Below are 15,521 nucleotides of genomic sequence, written 5' to 3' on the forward strand. Positions count from 1 at the left end.
GCGGAGTGGGAAGGTGCGACGGGTGCAGTAGCACCCGTTGCGTATTTCAGTGTCTGCAAGGCAGACACTGAAATACCTTGCGGGGCCCTCTTACGGGGGCCCCTGCCGTGCCCATGCCATTGGCATGGGCACGGCAGGGGCCCCCAGGGGCCCCGCGACCCCCCCTACCGCCATCCTGTTCATGGCGGCTTTCCCGCCATGAACAGGATGGCGGTAGGGGGGGTCAGAATCCCCCATGGCGGCGCAGCAAGCTGCGCCGCCATGGGGGATTCTGAGGGCAGCGGTAAACCGGCGGGAGACCGCCGGTTTACCCTTTCTGACCGCGGCCAAAGCGCCGCGGTCAGAATGCCCTGCGGGGCACCGCCGGCCTGTCGGCGGTGCTCCCGCCGACCCTCGCCCCGGCGGTCGAAGACTGCTGGGGTTAGAATCAGCCCCTAACTGTCTCACTGAGGCTCTGCTAATCAGAACCTCAGTGGTTATGCTCTTTCATTTCTTTCAAATTGTCACTAACAGGCTAGTGACCAATTTTACCAATTTACATTGGCTTACTGGAACACCCTTATAATTCCCTAGTATATGATACTGAGGTACCCAGGGTATTGGGGTTCCAGGAGATCCCTATGGGCTGCAGCATTTCTTTTGCCACCCATAGGGAGCTCTGACAATTCTTACACAGGCCTGCCACTGCAGCCTGAGTGAAATAACGTCCACGTTATTTCACAGCCATTTTACACTGCACTTGAGTAACATATAAGTCACCTATATGTCTAACCTTTACCTGGTAAAGGTTAGGTGCAAAGTTACTTAGTGTGAGGGCACCCTGGCACTAGCCAAGGTGCCCCCACATTGTTCAGGGCCAATTCCCTGGACTTTGTGAAGTGCGGGGACACCATTACACGCGTACACTACATATAGGTCACTACCTATATGTAGCTTCACAATGGTAACTCCGAATATGGCCATGTAACATGTCTATGATCATGGAATTTCGCCCTCTATGCCATCCTGGCATAGTTGGCACAATCCCATGATCCCAGTGGTCTGTAGCACAGACCCTGGTACTGCCAAACTGCCTTTCCTGGGGTTTCACTGCAGCTGCTGCTGCTGCCAACCCCTCAGACAGGTTTCTGCCCTCCTGGGGTCAAGCCAGGCTTGTCCCAGGATGGCAGAACAAAGGACTTCCTCTGAGAGACGGTGTTACACCCTCTCCCTTTGGAAAATGGTGTGAAGGCAGGGGAGGAGTAGCCTCCCCCAGCCTCTGGAAATGCTTTCATGGGCACATTTGGTGCCCATTTCTGCATAAGCCAGTCTACACCGGTTCAGGGACCCCTTAGCCCTGCTCTGGCGCGAAACTGGACAAAGGAAAGGGGAGTGACCACTCCCCTGACCTGCACCTCCCCTGGGAGGTGTCCAGAGCTCCTCCAGTGTGCTCCAGACCTCTGCCATCTTGGAAACAGAGGTCCTGCTGGCACACTGGACTGCTCTGAGTGGCCAGTGCCACCAGGTGACGTCAGAGACTCCTTCTGATAGGCTCCTTCAGGTGTTGCTAGCCTATCCTCTCTCCTAGGTAGCCAAACCCTCTTTTCTGGCTATTTAGGGTCTCTGGGGATTCTTTAGATAACGAATGCAAGAGCTCATCCGAGTTCCTCTGCATCTCTCTCTTCACCTTCTGCCAAGGAATCGACTGCTGACCGCGCTGGAAGCCTGCAAAACTGCAACATAGTAGCAAAGACGACTACTGCAACTCTGTAACACTGATCCTGCCGCCTTCTCGACTGTTTTCCTGGTGGTGCATGCTGTGGGGGTAGCCTGCCTCCTCTCTGCACTAGAAGCTCCGAAGAAATCTCCCGTGGGTCGACGGAATCGTCCCCCTGCAACCGCAGGCACCAAAGAACTGCATTGCCGGTCCCTTGGGTCTCCTCTCAGCACGACGAGCGAGGTCACTCGAATCCAGCAACTGTGTCCAAGTGACCCCAACAGTCCAGTGACTCTTCAGTCCAAGTTTGGTGGAGGTAAGTCCTTGCCTCCCCACGCCAAACTGCATTGCTGGGAACCGCAACTTTTGCAGCTACTCCGGCCTCTGTGCACTTCCGGATTAAATCCTTTGTGCACTGCCAAGCCTGGGTCCACAGCACTCTAACCTGCATTGCACGACTTTCTAAGTGGGTCTCCGGCGATGTGGGACTCCTTTGTGCAACTTCGGGTGAGCACCGTTTCACACATCCTCGTAGTGCCTGTTTCTGGCACTTCTCCGGGTGCTGCCTGCTGCTGAGAGGGCTCTTTGTCTTGCTCGACGTCCCTTCTGTCCCATGACGCAATTGGCGATATCCTGGTCCCTCCTGGGCCAAAGCAGCATCCAAAAACACTAACCGCACGATTTGCAGCTAACAAGGCTTGTTGGTGGTCTTTTGGCGGGAAAACACATCTGCATGACTCTCCACGGCGTGTGGGATCCGTCCTCCAAAGGGGAAGTCTCTAGCCCTTGTCGTTCCTGCAGAAACCTAAGCTTCTACTGTCCAGTAGCAGCTTCTTTGCACCCACAGCTGGCATTTCCTGGGCATCTGCCCATCTCCGACTTGCTTGTGACTTTTGGACTTGGTCCCCTTGTTCTACAGGTACCCTCGACTGGAAATCCATCGTTGTTGCATTGCTGGTTTGTGTCTTTCCTGCAGAATTCCCCTATCACGATTTCTATGTCCTTTGGGGAACTTTAGTGCACTTTGCACTCACTTTTCAGGGTCTTGGGGTGGGCTATTTTTCTAACCCTTACTATTTTCTAATAGTCCCAGCGACCCTCTACAAGGTCACATAGGTTTGGGGTCCATTCGTGGTTCGCATTCCACTTTTGGAGTATATGGTTTGTTTTGCCCCTATCCCTATGTGTCCCCATTGCATCCTATTGTAACTATACATTGTTTGCACTGTTTTCTAAGACTATACTGCATATTTTTGGTATTGTGTACATATATCTTGTGTATATTTGCTATCCTCATACTGAGGGTACACTCTGAGATACTTTGGCATATTGTCATAAAAATAAAAGTACCTTTATTTTTAGTATAACTGTGTATTGTGTTTTCTTATGATATTGTGCAAGTGACACTAGTGGTACTGTAGGAGCTTCACTCGTCTCCTAGTTCAGCCTAAGCTGCTCTGCTAAGCTACCATTATCTATCAGCCTATGCTGCTAGACACCCTATACACTAATAAGGGATAACTGGGCCTGGTGCAAGGTGTAAGTACCCCTTGGTACTCACTACAAGCCAGTCCAGCCTCCTACACTTGTCCCAAATCTGACATTACCACTCCCCCCAATGTCAAAAGCAGCTGTCAATAAGCTCAGAAAGATCAGAATTTAGCTGGATTTCCCTGTTTCTCCTGTGTCCGGGGTTGGTATATAAATGAAGAAGGCTGGACTCAGACACTGATTAATTAGTGGGTGTACTTAACGGAAATCCTAACTAGCACGAGTACCCAAAATCTCTAAAACATACCAGATTTCTCCACAAGGTAGCAAGAGGAAAACTAATCTTCAGAACTGTGAGGGCTCAACTTACAAAGATTCTAAACAAGTGGTCTCTCCTCTGGGGGCCAGGGTAGAGGATCAGCCATACCTCCACCAGATTCTATAGTGTTTTCGCTTTCACCAGGTTGAGAGCGCAGCTCACAAGAGCAAGGTCCCCGGATGCTACCAATGCAAGCGCTGTCTCAGGTGGAGAGTTTTCCAGAAGCCTGCAAGAAACCATTGCTTTATCCTCTATTTGGCAAAAGCTTGGGGGCCCCTGTAGACAGAAAGCATGGTCACTTCATCGGCAGTGATAAGAGTTACAGGCAGCAAGTATGCATAATGAGCTGGCTTAGCAGCTGCTGTTTATTCAAACTATTACTAGCAGCAATTCTACTGATGGTAGTTTAAATGGTAATTCAGCACAAATTTGGGTGTTGGATCCACAACTGGAAAGTGTTCTGTTACAAATGGTGGGGGAATTAAGAAGGCTTAGGACAATAAAGCTCATGCAGAAGTACAAACACAGTTGGCCCTTATCAATCAAAATCTTGCTCATATCAATTCTAGGTTGGCCCAAGCAGAACAAAGCATATCAGACTTGGAGGATGTTCAGAGTACTGTGGAACCTCAGATAGTGCAACTCAAATGCCAGATACTTGAAACCCAAATAAAGATGGATGATTTGAAAAATCGTGCTAGGCTTTCCAATTTGGGTTTTGTGGGGATTCCAGACGGGCTCGAGAATGGGCAAGACCCGGTGAAATTTATGACTGACTTGCTTTCTTAGCATGTTTTTCCTGAGGGTATTGCTACACCAAAAGATTTTACTATTAATCAGGCCCATCATGTTTCTTTGAATCGGCAGGCGAATATGAAATATCCTCGACCTTTCTTGGTGAAATTTGGGGACTTTAAGGTCAAAGAAGTCATTTTATAAGCTGCTATCAAATCCAAAGGTTTTCCTTTATCTGACAAAGGGCGTTTCAATGTTTTTCCAGGTCTTTCAGCACAGGAAGCTCAATGCCGTCAAGAGTTTAAAATTATGATTAATCCTTGAAATGGCAAGGCATTCAGGCAACTGTAGTCTGGCAATCAAAATTAAAAGTACTGTTGGAAGGTCCGTTTCATGTCCTACAAACAGTTGAGCAAGCGAAGACGCTGCTAAAGCCCTAGAAAGACAGCATAAACTTGGGTGGTGCCTCTGGCAATGTCAATGAGGGGGAGTTCTTTGAGCTGATTTTTTTTTTTATTCCAAAAATTTAATATTGTCTACGGCAGTATTATTTCATTGTGCCATTGGTAGCTGGGACCACATTGTTTAGCAGATCATTCAATTAAATATCTCCCGGTGACAAGCCAGTAATTGATGGTTTCTTTTTAGTCGGTGACTGATAGCCACAAGAGGGCTTCTGGGTGCTATGACAAGACACTCAGCTAAAGGGCAGGGGGAGAGGGGAAGGGGTATGAGCTCGGGAGAGCCATAGGAGAGCCCCAGATGCGATGGACTCACTGGACCTCTTCACTTTAAGGGTGGAGTGCAGGGTATCAAGGCACTGGGGGATGGGAATTTGGTTGTGGAGTGTGGCACTTGGGGTTGAGTTTCAATAATTTCAATAATCCTGGATTTAAAGCTCTGAGAGCTATGGCACAGAGCAGTCAAGCTTAACTTAGGAAAATGTGTAAAGTAAGTAGCAGAAATAAAATAGAGAAAAGGCCAAATTCAATACAATAAAAATCTCACAATCACTTTATGAAAATAGAGAAATATTTATTGAGCAAAATGACACTAAAATGTCAAAAATTCAATGAGGAGTACCAGAGATATGATCTCCTTCTTTTTACGATTTAAGGTAAAAAAATGCTATGATAAAGTAAAATATGGTCCAATCATTAGTCAGCATTTGTGGTTGACCAAGACTTAGGTACAATTTCAGGCCAACACAGTTGAGTAAGGGTTGGATACTCCAAGCAGTTCATCCAAATAAACAATTTTACACTCTGGCCTAGTCTTTGAAATAGAAGCCTTAGTCCTCTAAAAGGGTAGTGTTATACTCCTTATTCCTTGAAGTACTCTCAAAGCCGAATGGGAATTGGATGAGGTTCCACTGAAGCCATTGCTTTTGTCTGAAAAGCACTGAGATAGAGAAATGCAAATTTCATGGCCACAAGAGTCCTCAGTCAAGCAGATACTTTTTGGACCTTCGCCTGCGCATGATTTTTTCCTTTACAGTCTTTTTCCTGTGCTATTTATGGTGCTCAAAATCCTCCAGTAGGCAAAGCCTGAATCTGTATCTGACTAGGGACCTGATTTAGATATTGGCGGATGGGTTTCTCTGTCATAATGGGGACGGATATCCCATTCATCGGAATCTAAATTCCATAGGATGTAATGTGATTTAGATTTCGGCTGAAGGAATATCTGTCACCGTTTTAATGGCGTAACCTATCCACCAGTATCTAAATCAGGCCCAAATTCCGCTTTCAATTGGGCACTTTTGCCATGACGTCCTACTGATGCTCAGGTGGTCTCAGAAGTCCAAAAATAGCCCTAACATTTCAAAGCTTCTTCACACTTCTAAGTTTCTGAGGACCTATGGGCAGCACTAATCCAGGACTCATTCCAGAAGAGACCACCAGCAGGTGCTTCTGGTTAGCTTGGCACATCAAGAAAAGGCCTCTTGTTGTGGTTGCCACACATTAAGTCAGCCAACAGAACTTGGTAGTCAACTTCAAAGTCCTGCTTGCAAGTGGAAGTCTCCACACAGATCTCAAACAGACAGAAAGTCCTGTCCTTTTCTATTGACCCACAAGACCAAAGAGTGTTCTGATGAGCTGGAGGAAATGTGCCACTTTTTAAGGATTATCTAGCCTGTGGGTGGGAATGACTCTGGGCACTCCTTAACCAATGAGGAAAAAGTTCCCAAGAAAAAACCTTCCCACTTTTGCAGCACATCCTGTTTGCCTTACTAAAACTGTCCCACTGTGCCCTATTCTACGTAAAATACAATATGACACAACCTTTCTGTCTTTGAAGGTGACTTGTGTGAAAGTTAGGATGGCTTTTATGAAAATTAGCAATACTTTCCTCCTCCGCTACACCAAACTTGGGCCAGCTCCCCCTCCCAGCAAAACACAGACTGGCCCCTTTAAAATTAAGGACGTTCTTGAATCCTACCCAGCAGCTTTTCCCCAGCTGACATGTGGCACAGATCTCACACCCAGGTCTTCCCACCAAAAGTCTGAAGTAATTGTTTTTTCTCTGGGAGTAGTTTTCACACATCTTTAACTGGAAGCACACCAGCAGCTATCAGGCTAATGCTAAGTATCCAACTGGAGGTTTAGGCAGACAAATATTAACTTTTGAAGTCACTTTTCCTAAATATTTCTTAAAAGACATGACTTTACTACTGAATTTGATTGTTAATAAGCAATAAAAATAGCGTTTGAATTATTCTGATTGCTTGTCCCAAACTGAAAATTGCAATCCTTCATTGTGAAAATAGATTTTGGGAGCTAGTCACTGTGGGTATGTCCTATCAATACATGTTGGCATGTACCACTCAGCACCCTTCCTTGTGGGCTACAAAGCCTACTGTGCACAAATTCTAAATTATATATAATGAATTAAACATGCAACTAAAAAGACATTGTTCTGCACAAAACTCTTGTGTAGTGCAAAATAGAACCTTCACACCTTGACGTCTGTAATTGGACAGCTCACAGGGAGGTGCCACTGTTGTATCCCTGGGCCAATTATATTTATCCTATATGGATTTCTATATGATTGAAGCACATAAGCACTTCACTGTTCAGCCTACACGTTTCGTCCTCAAGTGGAAACATGGATTTACCAAGATCTTCCTCTGGACTATGTATCTCAGCAATTCTCAGCAACTACAGGCCCATCTCACTCCTGCCCTTCCAGGACAAAGACTTGTAATAAGAAATCAAAAGGCAGCCCTCCATCTCCATCTTGGACAGAAAACACAGCAAGGAAACCCCCCTCCTGACAGCAACAGATGATATCCGGTCCATCATGGAGAAAATGCCACTCTCATCCTGCCCAACCTCTCAGCAGTTTTTGACACCAAACCATTGAACTCTCATTGCCAGACTCCAAGAATCAGGAATTCAATTGCCCGCCCTAAGCTGGATCGCCTCCTTCCTCTTCAACAGAAAAGAATGGGTCACAGTCTCCACTATCATCTCTGACCTTAAGAAGCCTGTCTGCTGAGTCCCACAGGGCTCCTTCCTCCAGCCCAACCCTGTTCAATGTGTACTTGGCACCTCTTGCCCACATCATAAGAACCAATGGCATCAATATTGTCTACTACGCCAATGATACTCAGCTCATTGTCTCCCTCACAACATGTAAAACACCACCAGGAACATCTTCACTGACTGCATGTCCAATGTGGCCAACTAGATGAGAGAGAACTGCCTCAAACTGAACACTGACAAAGCAGAAATTCTGATCTTCAGAAGTAAGAGCTCTCCCAGGAATCCCCCTGCATCGTACTTGTCAACAAACTGATGATAAATACACAGTTCGACACTTTGATTGCATCCTGCTACCACATCCTCAGAATGCTTTGCAAGATTTTCAAACGGCTATACAATACACATAAGACGCACGGTCACCAAGGCCCTCATCACCAGGATACTCAACTACAGCATAGCACTCTATGTTTGTATTTCCAACCAACTTACGCAGTGACCAAAACACTGCCACCATGACTCAACCTAGACATCCCAAGAGGAGATCACATCACTCCCTACCTCACTGAATTACACTGGCTATTGATCCATAAACAGCGCAAATTCAAGCTGCTCATCCACACTTACAAAGCCCTCCACAACATAGGGCCCGCATATCTCAACAACTGAGTCTAACTCTACCAATCCTCCAGACAGCTACACTCCACCTCTCTCTCCATCACAGGAATCCCCTGCATCCGCATAAGCAAGACTGGCAGACAAGCCTTCTCCTTCATTGCCACTAAAAACTGGAACAAACTTCCTCACCACATCAGGACTGCCACTCCACTTCTCAACTTATGCAAGGAACTGAAGGCCTGGCTGTTCAACTCAGATCACCACCAGGCCTTCACTCCTATTCCATCACCTGGATACCCTTCTGGGTGATGAGCTGCACCACACAAATCTTCATGACAGAACATAACACATTTTATTAGATTGAGCCAGGAAAACACTTTCTCTATTACAGGTCTTTCTTCTACCACTGTATATGCTATTTGTATTTTTAAGCAAGTTTCTATTATCCTTAGAATGTAACTTTGGGAGCATTGTAAGAAGCCTCCAGCAACACATGAATATGCCTCTTATGCAAACTGCTTGCTAGAAAAAAAGATTGTAATTATAAATCATTCTAAATGTATTTGTTTTAAATAAGAACAACTAAAAAATGAAATTTATTTTCCAAAATTGTTTTCAGTTACTTGAGAAATTGTAGAAAACAAAATGTATTTGTTGGGGTTTCTGCTACCTCTCTGCCAAAGCAATACTGGTACTGAGATTGTTTGAGACTGTGCTTGTCTTGTCGGTGCTTGAGTTGGTAGTGATGGAAGTTGGGGTGATGCAAGTGGAGGTGAAGCTGGTTGTGGCAGAGGTGTGAGGTCAGCAAGTGATGTGTTCATCCTAGGCTAAGGTGCCTCTGAAGACTCTTGTGCATGTGTTGGTCATGTCGAGTGTCAGTGGCATGTTTTTCTCGCCCTCACAAAATTCTTTAATCAGTCTTGCAAATTCAATCATAAAATCTCCCAAACCTAATAATCCATGCCCCATAGGACATGTATCATAACAATAACTGAGACAACATTAAAATGGACAAAAATAGCTAAAAACAGGTCCACTATACTGTGTAAGGCATCAACATAAAAGTATTCTGCACAATTCACGGACCAATCCAGCTTATTCCTAGGTTCTCCCTGATACGTGTCCCAGAAAAAACATATCTTAATAGGGAACAAAACATCATTAAAGTACATGGTGTGTGAATCCAATCTAATCTGACATGGCCCATAATGAGTATACAATAAATAGAAGAAAAATACAAGGCATCATTAAAATGCATGACCTGCAAATACAATCTAGCCTGACATGGCACATAATGAGTATACAATAAATAAATGACATACAGTAATGCGAAGAGTCTCATACAACCAGACCTTCATACTATGCTTGGCCTCCAGCTACAAAGTCATTTCCAGTAGTTCATTTCAGACCTGGGCCCACAGTCAATAAAATTCTCATCCAAACCCATTTTCATGCAACTATCTTAACTTCAAAGATGATGCCAAAAAAAAAACAGGTGACTTCATACCTTATGCAGACATCTAGGAATGATTGAAGGAATCTGAGAGCAGGTGTAACATGAACAAAATTCTGGGATTTCAACAGAGGTAGCAAAAAGGTCTTACGAGGAGCATTATAGAAGCCACAGAAGTACATAAAATTAACAAGATCCTGAGCGGGGAATTGATCACCAGCACAGACACCAATCTCTCTATTCCCCTTGTTATGCCAGGGTGGGGCCAACAACAGATGAATTTGGTTGAATCAGAATCTGGTGAGGAAACATTGATGATTACCATTATGCATATTAAGCAAATAGGGTTCAATGACATACCCTGTTAGGATCTGTGCATGGGGTTTCACCAAATGTTTTTCAAGTTCATATCCCTCTCTCAATGCTTCCCGCCATAATAAAAAAAAAAAAAACAGTGTCCGAGGGGCATCTGCCTTCACAATATTCCCTGGTGAGTCAAGCAGAGCTGTTCCTCATTTGGTAAAAGTATCCCTTATATACAATAAACATTTAATTGACCTTCACCCATGAGGCTGCATAAAGTCCATGTGTAGGAAAGTAGCCTATCTTTAGCATGGTTACCCCTCCTTCCTGCCTGTTTGGCTTTGTGTTTAACTATGTTCACTGGGATCCTGCTAACTAGGACCTCAGTGACTATGCTCTCTCCCTTAAAACATGGTTGCTTGAACCTTTTTCACCCCACATTTGGCATACTGGTGCCCCCCTGTACGTCCCAAGTATATGGTACCTAGGTAGCCAGGGCAATGGGGTACCAGGGGATCCCCATGGGTTGCAGCATGTATTAAGCCACGCATAGGGAGCCCATGCAATACTGCAGTCCTGCCATTGCAGCCTGTGTGAAAGGGTGCATGCACTCTTTCACTGCCAGCTCACTGCACCAGGTTACTATAAGTCACCCCATGGCAGGCCCTCCTAGCCCAGAGGGCAGGGTGCAGGTACTTGTGTGTGAGGGCACCCCTGAACTAGCAGATATGCTCCCACAAACTCCAGCTCCATTTTCCTGGACTTCATGAGTATGGGGATGTCATTTTATGCATGTGCTGGACAAAGGTCACTACTTATGTCCAGTTACATAATGGTAACTCCGCACATAGGCATGTTTGGTATTAAACATGTTGGAATCATACCCCAAAACCTTTGCAAGTATTGGTCGTATGATTCTGTGCACTCTGGGGGCTCCTTAGAGGACCCCCATCATTCTGAGGTTTTCCACGCAGTCCAAGCTGCTGCCACCTTACAGACAGGTTTCTGCCCTCCTGTTGCTTGAGCAGCTAAGGCCCAGGAAGGCAGAACAAAGGATTTCCTTTGAGAGAGGGGTGTTATACCCTCTCCCTTTTATAAATAGGTGTTACTGTTCCCAAGCCACTGAAAATACTTTGAAGGGCACATTTGATGCCCTCCATGCATAAACCAGTCTACACCAGTTCAGGAACCTCCAGTCCCTGCTCTGGCGTGAAACTGGACAGTGGAAAGGTGAGAGACCACTCCTCTATCCATCACCACCCCAAGGGTGCTGCCCAGAGCTCCTCCAGAGGGTCCCTGGGTTTTTCCATCTTGAATTCAAGGTTGGCAAGGAAATCTCTTGAAACATCTGAGTGGCCAGGCCAGGCAGGTGAAATCAGAGCCCCCTCCTGATAGGTGGTCACCCAGATAGGTGACCAGTCCCCCTTTCAGAGCTATTTAGGGTCTCTCTTTTGGGTGGTTGCTCAGATTAGGCTTGCAAGATTCCAGCAGGACTCCTCTGCAACCCCCACTTCGACTTCTGACCAAAGAAACTGCATCTGGACTCTCCAGGACTCGACACTCTGCAACAAAGATGAATACTTCGCTGCAACATTGTTTCCACCGCTCTTTCCAACTTCTGCAACATTTCCCTTGTTGTGCACACTCCGAGGACAGCCCATCTTCAGTCTGCACAGGAAAGAAGAAGGAATCTCCCTTGGAGTGAAGGAGTCACTCCCCTGCATCTGCAGGCCCCAACTGCAACGATGACTGGCTGCGTGGATCCCCTCTCCTGCTGAGCTGCGTGGATCCTGCATCAAGGGTGGTGGTCAGAAGTGGTCCCTTCGGTCCTCTCTGCCAGCTGTCCAACTTGGGTGGATGTAGGAGGCTGGCCTGGTTTGTAGTGGGTACTAGGGGTACTTACACCTTAAACCAGGTCCAGTTATCCCTTATTAGTGTATGTAGTCAGTGTCTAGAATCCAGGCTCTCTAGTGGTAGTGTGGATGAGCAGCCAAGGCCTAACTAGGAGACATGCAAAGCTCATGCAATATCACTACAATCATACAGCACTTATACACATAAAAGAAAACACCCAGTGTTACAAAAATAAAGGTGCTTTATTTTGGTGACACACTTACCAAAAATACCATAGAGACTACACTCCCTAAGGAGGTAAGTAAAATACACACTATATACACTAGTTTCCAAAAACAGGTATGTAAACAGTTAGAAAACTGTGCAAATAGTGATAATCACAATAGATAGAAATGGGCCTAGGGAGAACACAAACCACATACCATATGTCAGTTTCCCACCTAGGCAAATGTAGTGTGTAGAGGGGCGAAGGGAGTATTAGAAAACACCAAATGTAAGTGATAGAATCCACCCCAGGTCCCAGGAAAGTAGGAGTAAATCACAGGAACTTTCCTAGAACACACAAGAAAACAAAAAAGAAGATAATGCAAGAACCTGAAGAGACTGCAAGACACCAACAGTGGATTCCTGGACCTGAAGACCTGTGGAAGAAGGGGACCAAGTCCAAGAAGCACAGAAGAGTCCAGGAAGAACAGGAGCCCTGCTAACCCGGATGAAGGTGCAAAAGAAGAACAACCCGTGGAGAACAACAGTCAGTACTGCACACAAGAAGATGGATGTAGGTTCCTGGTTGGTGCAGATGATGTCCCAGGCCAGATGGATGATTGTTGTCTGGTTTGTGTCGCTGGATTTCACCAACAAGCCTTGGTAAATGCTAAGCCAGCGGTTAGTGGAAAATGTCGCTGCCCGGGACCAGGAAGGACCATGTCAACTCTACCCAGGAGGGGGAGTCAGAAGGGGCTCTCAGCAGCTCAGAGATCCCACAGAAGACCAGGCAGCATGCACAGAAGTCCAACAGCATGGGGACAAAGATGATTAAAAAAGGAGGCCCAGGCAGCACAACACGGAGGGATCCCACGCCGCCGGAGAACCACTCAGGAAGCTGTGTGTTGCAGGAAGAAGTGCTGGGGGCTGAAGCTGTGCTGTGTGCAAAGAAATTTGTGGAAGGTCACAAACAAGCCTTGGCAACTGCAAATCACACAGTGTACAGGGTTGCTGTCTTGCATGGGAAGGCAAGTCCTTACCTAAACCAAAGTTGGATAGCTGGACGTCAGGACCGTCGGAACCATTTCAGTCCACCACCTGTGATGCTGGATCCATCCACTTCTTCAGGAGAGGAGACCCATGTCACTGGTCGTCTCTGTGGAGGGGTGCCTTCTAAAGCAGGGAAGTGACTCCTTCACTTCAAGGGAGATTCCTTTGTTCTTCTAGTGCAGGCTCAAGACAGACTGTCCTCTGAGGATGCATGACCGGGAAACAGTTGCAGTTGCTGGCAGGAGCTGAAGATACAATGTTGCAGAAGTCGTCTTTGCTTCTTTGTTGCAGTTTGTAGAGTTCCTGGAGGGTCCAGATGCTGTTTTGTAGGAGGCTGGCCTAGTGTGTAGTGGGTACCAGACGTACTTACACCTTACACCAAGTCCAGTTATCCCTTATTAGTGTATGTAGTCAGTGTCTAGAAGCCAGGGCTCTCTAGTGGTAGTATGGATGAGCAGCCAAGGCCTAACTAGGAAACATGCAAAGTTCATGCAATATCACTGTCAGAAAATACTCTGTGGTACAAAAATAAAGATACTTTATTTTGGTGACACACTTGCCAAATATACCTTAGAGACTATACTCCCTTAGGAGGTAAGTAATATACGCAATATATACACTCGTATCCAAAAACAGATAAGTAAACAGAAAACTGTGAAAATAGTAACAATCACAATAGTTAGAAATAGGCTTAGGAGGAACACAAACCATATTCTAAGAGTGGAATACATATGTCGGTTTCTCACCTAGGTATGTGTAGTGTGTAGAGGAGCGCTAGGAGTATTAGAAAACACCAAAGGTAAGTAATAGAACCCACCCCAGTGTCCAGGAATGTAGGAGTAGATCAGTGGAACATTCCTACAACATAGAAGAAAACAAGAAAGAATATATTGCAAGAACCAGAATAGACTGCAAGACACCAACAGTTGATTACTGAACCTGAAGACCTGTTGAAGAAGGGGACCAAGTCCAAGAAGCACAGAAGTGTCCAGGAAAAACAGGAGCCCCTGCTAATCAGGATGAAGGTGCAAAAGTGGAACCACCGGTGAAGACCAGCAGTCAGTACTGTACCCAAGAAGATGGATGCAGGTTCCTGGTTGGTGCAGATGATGTCCCATGCCAGATGGATGATTGCAGTCTGTTTTGCATTGCTGGATTCTGCCAACAAGCCTCGGTCAATTCAAAGCTTGCGTTTGGAGGAAAATGGTGCTGCCCTGGACCAGGAAGGACCAGGTCGACTCTACCCAGGAATGAGAGTCAGAGGGGGCCCTCAGCAGTCCGGTGAGGCCTCAGAAAACCAGGCAGCATGACTAGGAGTCCCACAAGATAGGGACATAGAAGGTGCAAATGGGGGCCCATACAGCACTATAACAAAGGGTCCCACACCGCCCGAGAACATCACAGGAAGCTGTGCATCACAGGAGGGACTGCTGGGGGCCAGAGCTGTGCTGTGCATGAAGAACGTCATGGAAAGTCGCAAACAAGCCTTGGCAACTACAAATCGTGTGGTGCAAAGGGGTACTATCTTGCTTGGGGATGCAAGCTCTTACCTCCACCAAATTTGGACATCTGGACGTCAGGACCATCTGGACCACTTTAGTCTACAACCTGTGTTGCTGGATCCATGCACTTTGCCAGGAGAGGGTACCCAAGCTGCAGACTGTACATGCTGGAGCAGGGGAGTGATACCTTCACTTCTAGGGAGATTCCTTTGCTCTTCTGGTGCAGGCTGAAGACTGGAAGCCTTCTGAGGATGCACGACTGGGAAACAGTTGCAGTTGCTGGCAGGAGCTGAAGATACAGTGTTGCAGAAGTCGTCTTGGCTTCTTTTTTGCAGTTTTGTAGAGTTATTGGAGGTGCAGATGCAGTTTCTTCGGAGAGAAGGTGAAGTAAAGTATGTAGTAGATTCCTGCTGGAGTCTTGCAATCCGAATATGAAGAACCACCAGAGGAGAGAACCTAACTAGCTAAGCACCTATCAGGGGAGGGCTCTGACATCACCTGCTGGCACTGGCCCCTCAGATGCTCCCAGAGTTCCCTGCCCATCTTGAAAACAAGATGGCAGAAACCAGGGACCCTCTGGAGGAGCACTGAGCACCCCTGGGGTGGTGATGGACTGCAGAGTGGTCATTCCCCTTCCCTTTGGCCAGTTTCGTGCCAGAGCAGGGACTGTGGGTCCCTGAACCGGTGTAGTATTATGCAAGGAGTGCCCTTTAAAGCATTTCAAGAGTCTTTGGGAGGCTACCCCTCCCATGCCTGTAACACCTATTTCTAAAGGGAGAGGGTGCAACACCCCTCTCCCAAAGGAAATCCT

At 46.4% G+C, this 15,521-nt stretch overlaps 1 protein-coding gene across 1 annotated transcript in view; it reads left to right on the forward strand.

The window, feature by feature from the left end:
- LOC138287099 (olfactory receptor 5I1-like) overlaps window positions 1-15,521 on the forward strand; it is a 145,137-nt gene that overhangs the window by 13,952 nt on the left and 115,664 nt on the right. The gene's annotated exons all lie outside the window — the stretch shown is intronic.

This window comes from Pleurodeles waltl, chromosome 4_1 (genome assembly GCF_031143425.1).
Source record: "Pleurodeles waltl isolate 20211129_DDA chromosome 4_1, aPleWal1.hap1.20221129, whole genome shotgun sequence".
In the NCBI taxonomy this organism is placed as follows: domain Eukaryota; kingdom Metazoa; phylum Chordata; class Amphibia; order Caudata; family Salamandridae; genus Pleurodeles; species Pleurodeles waltl.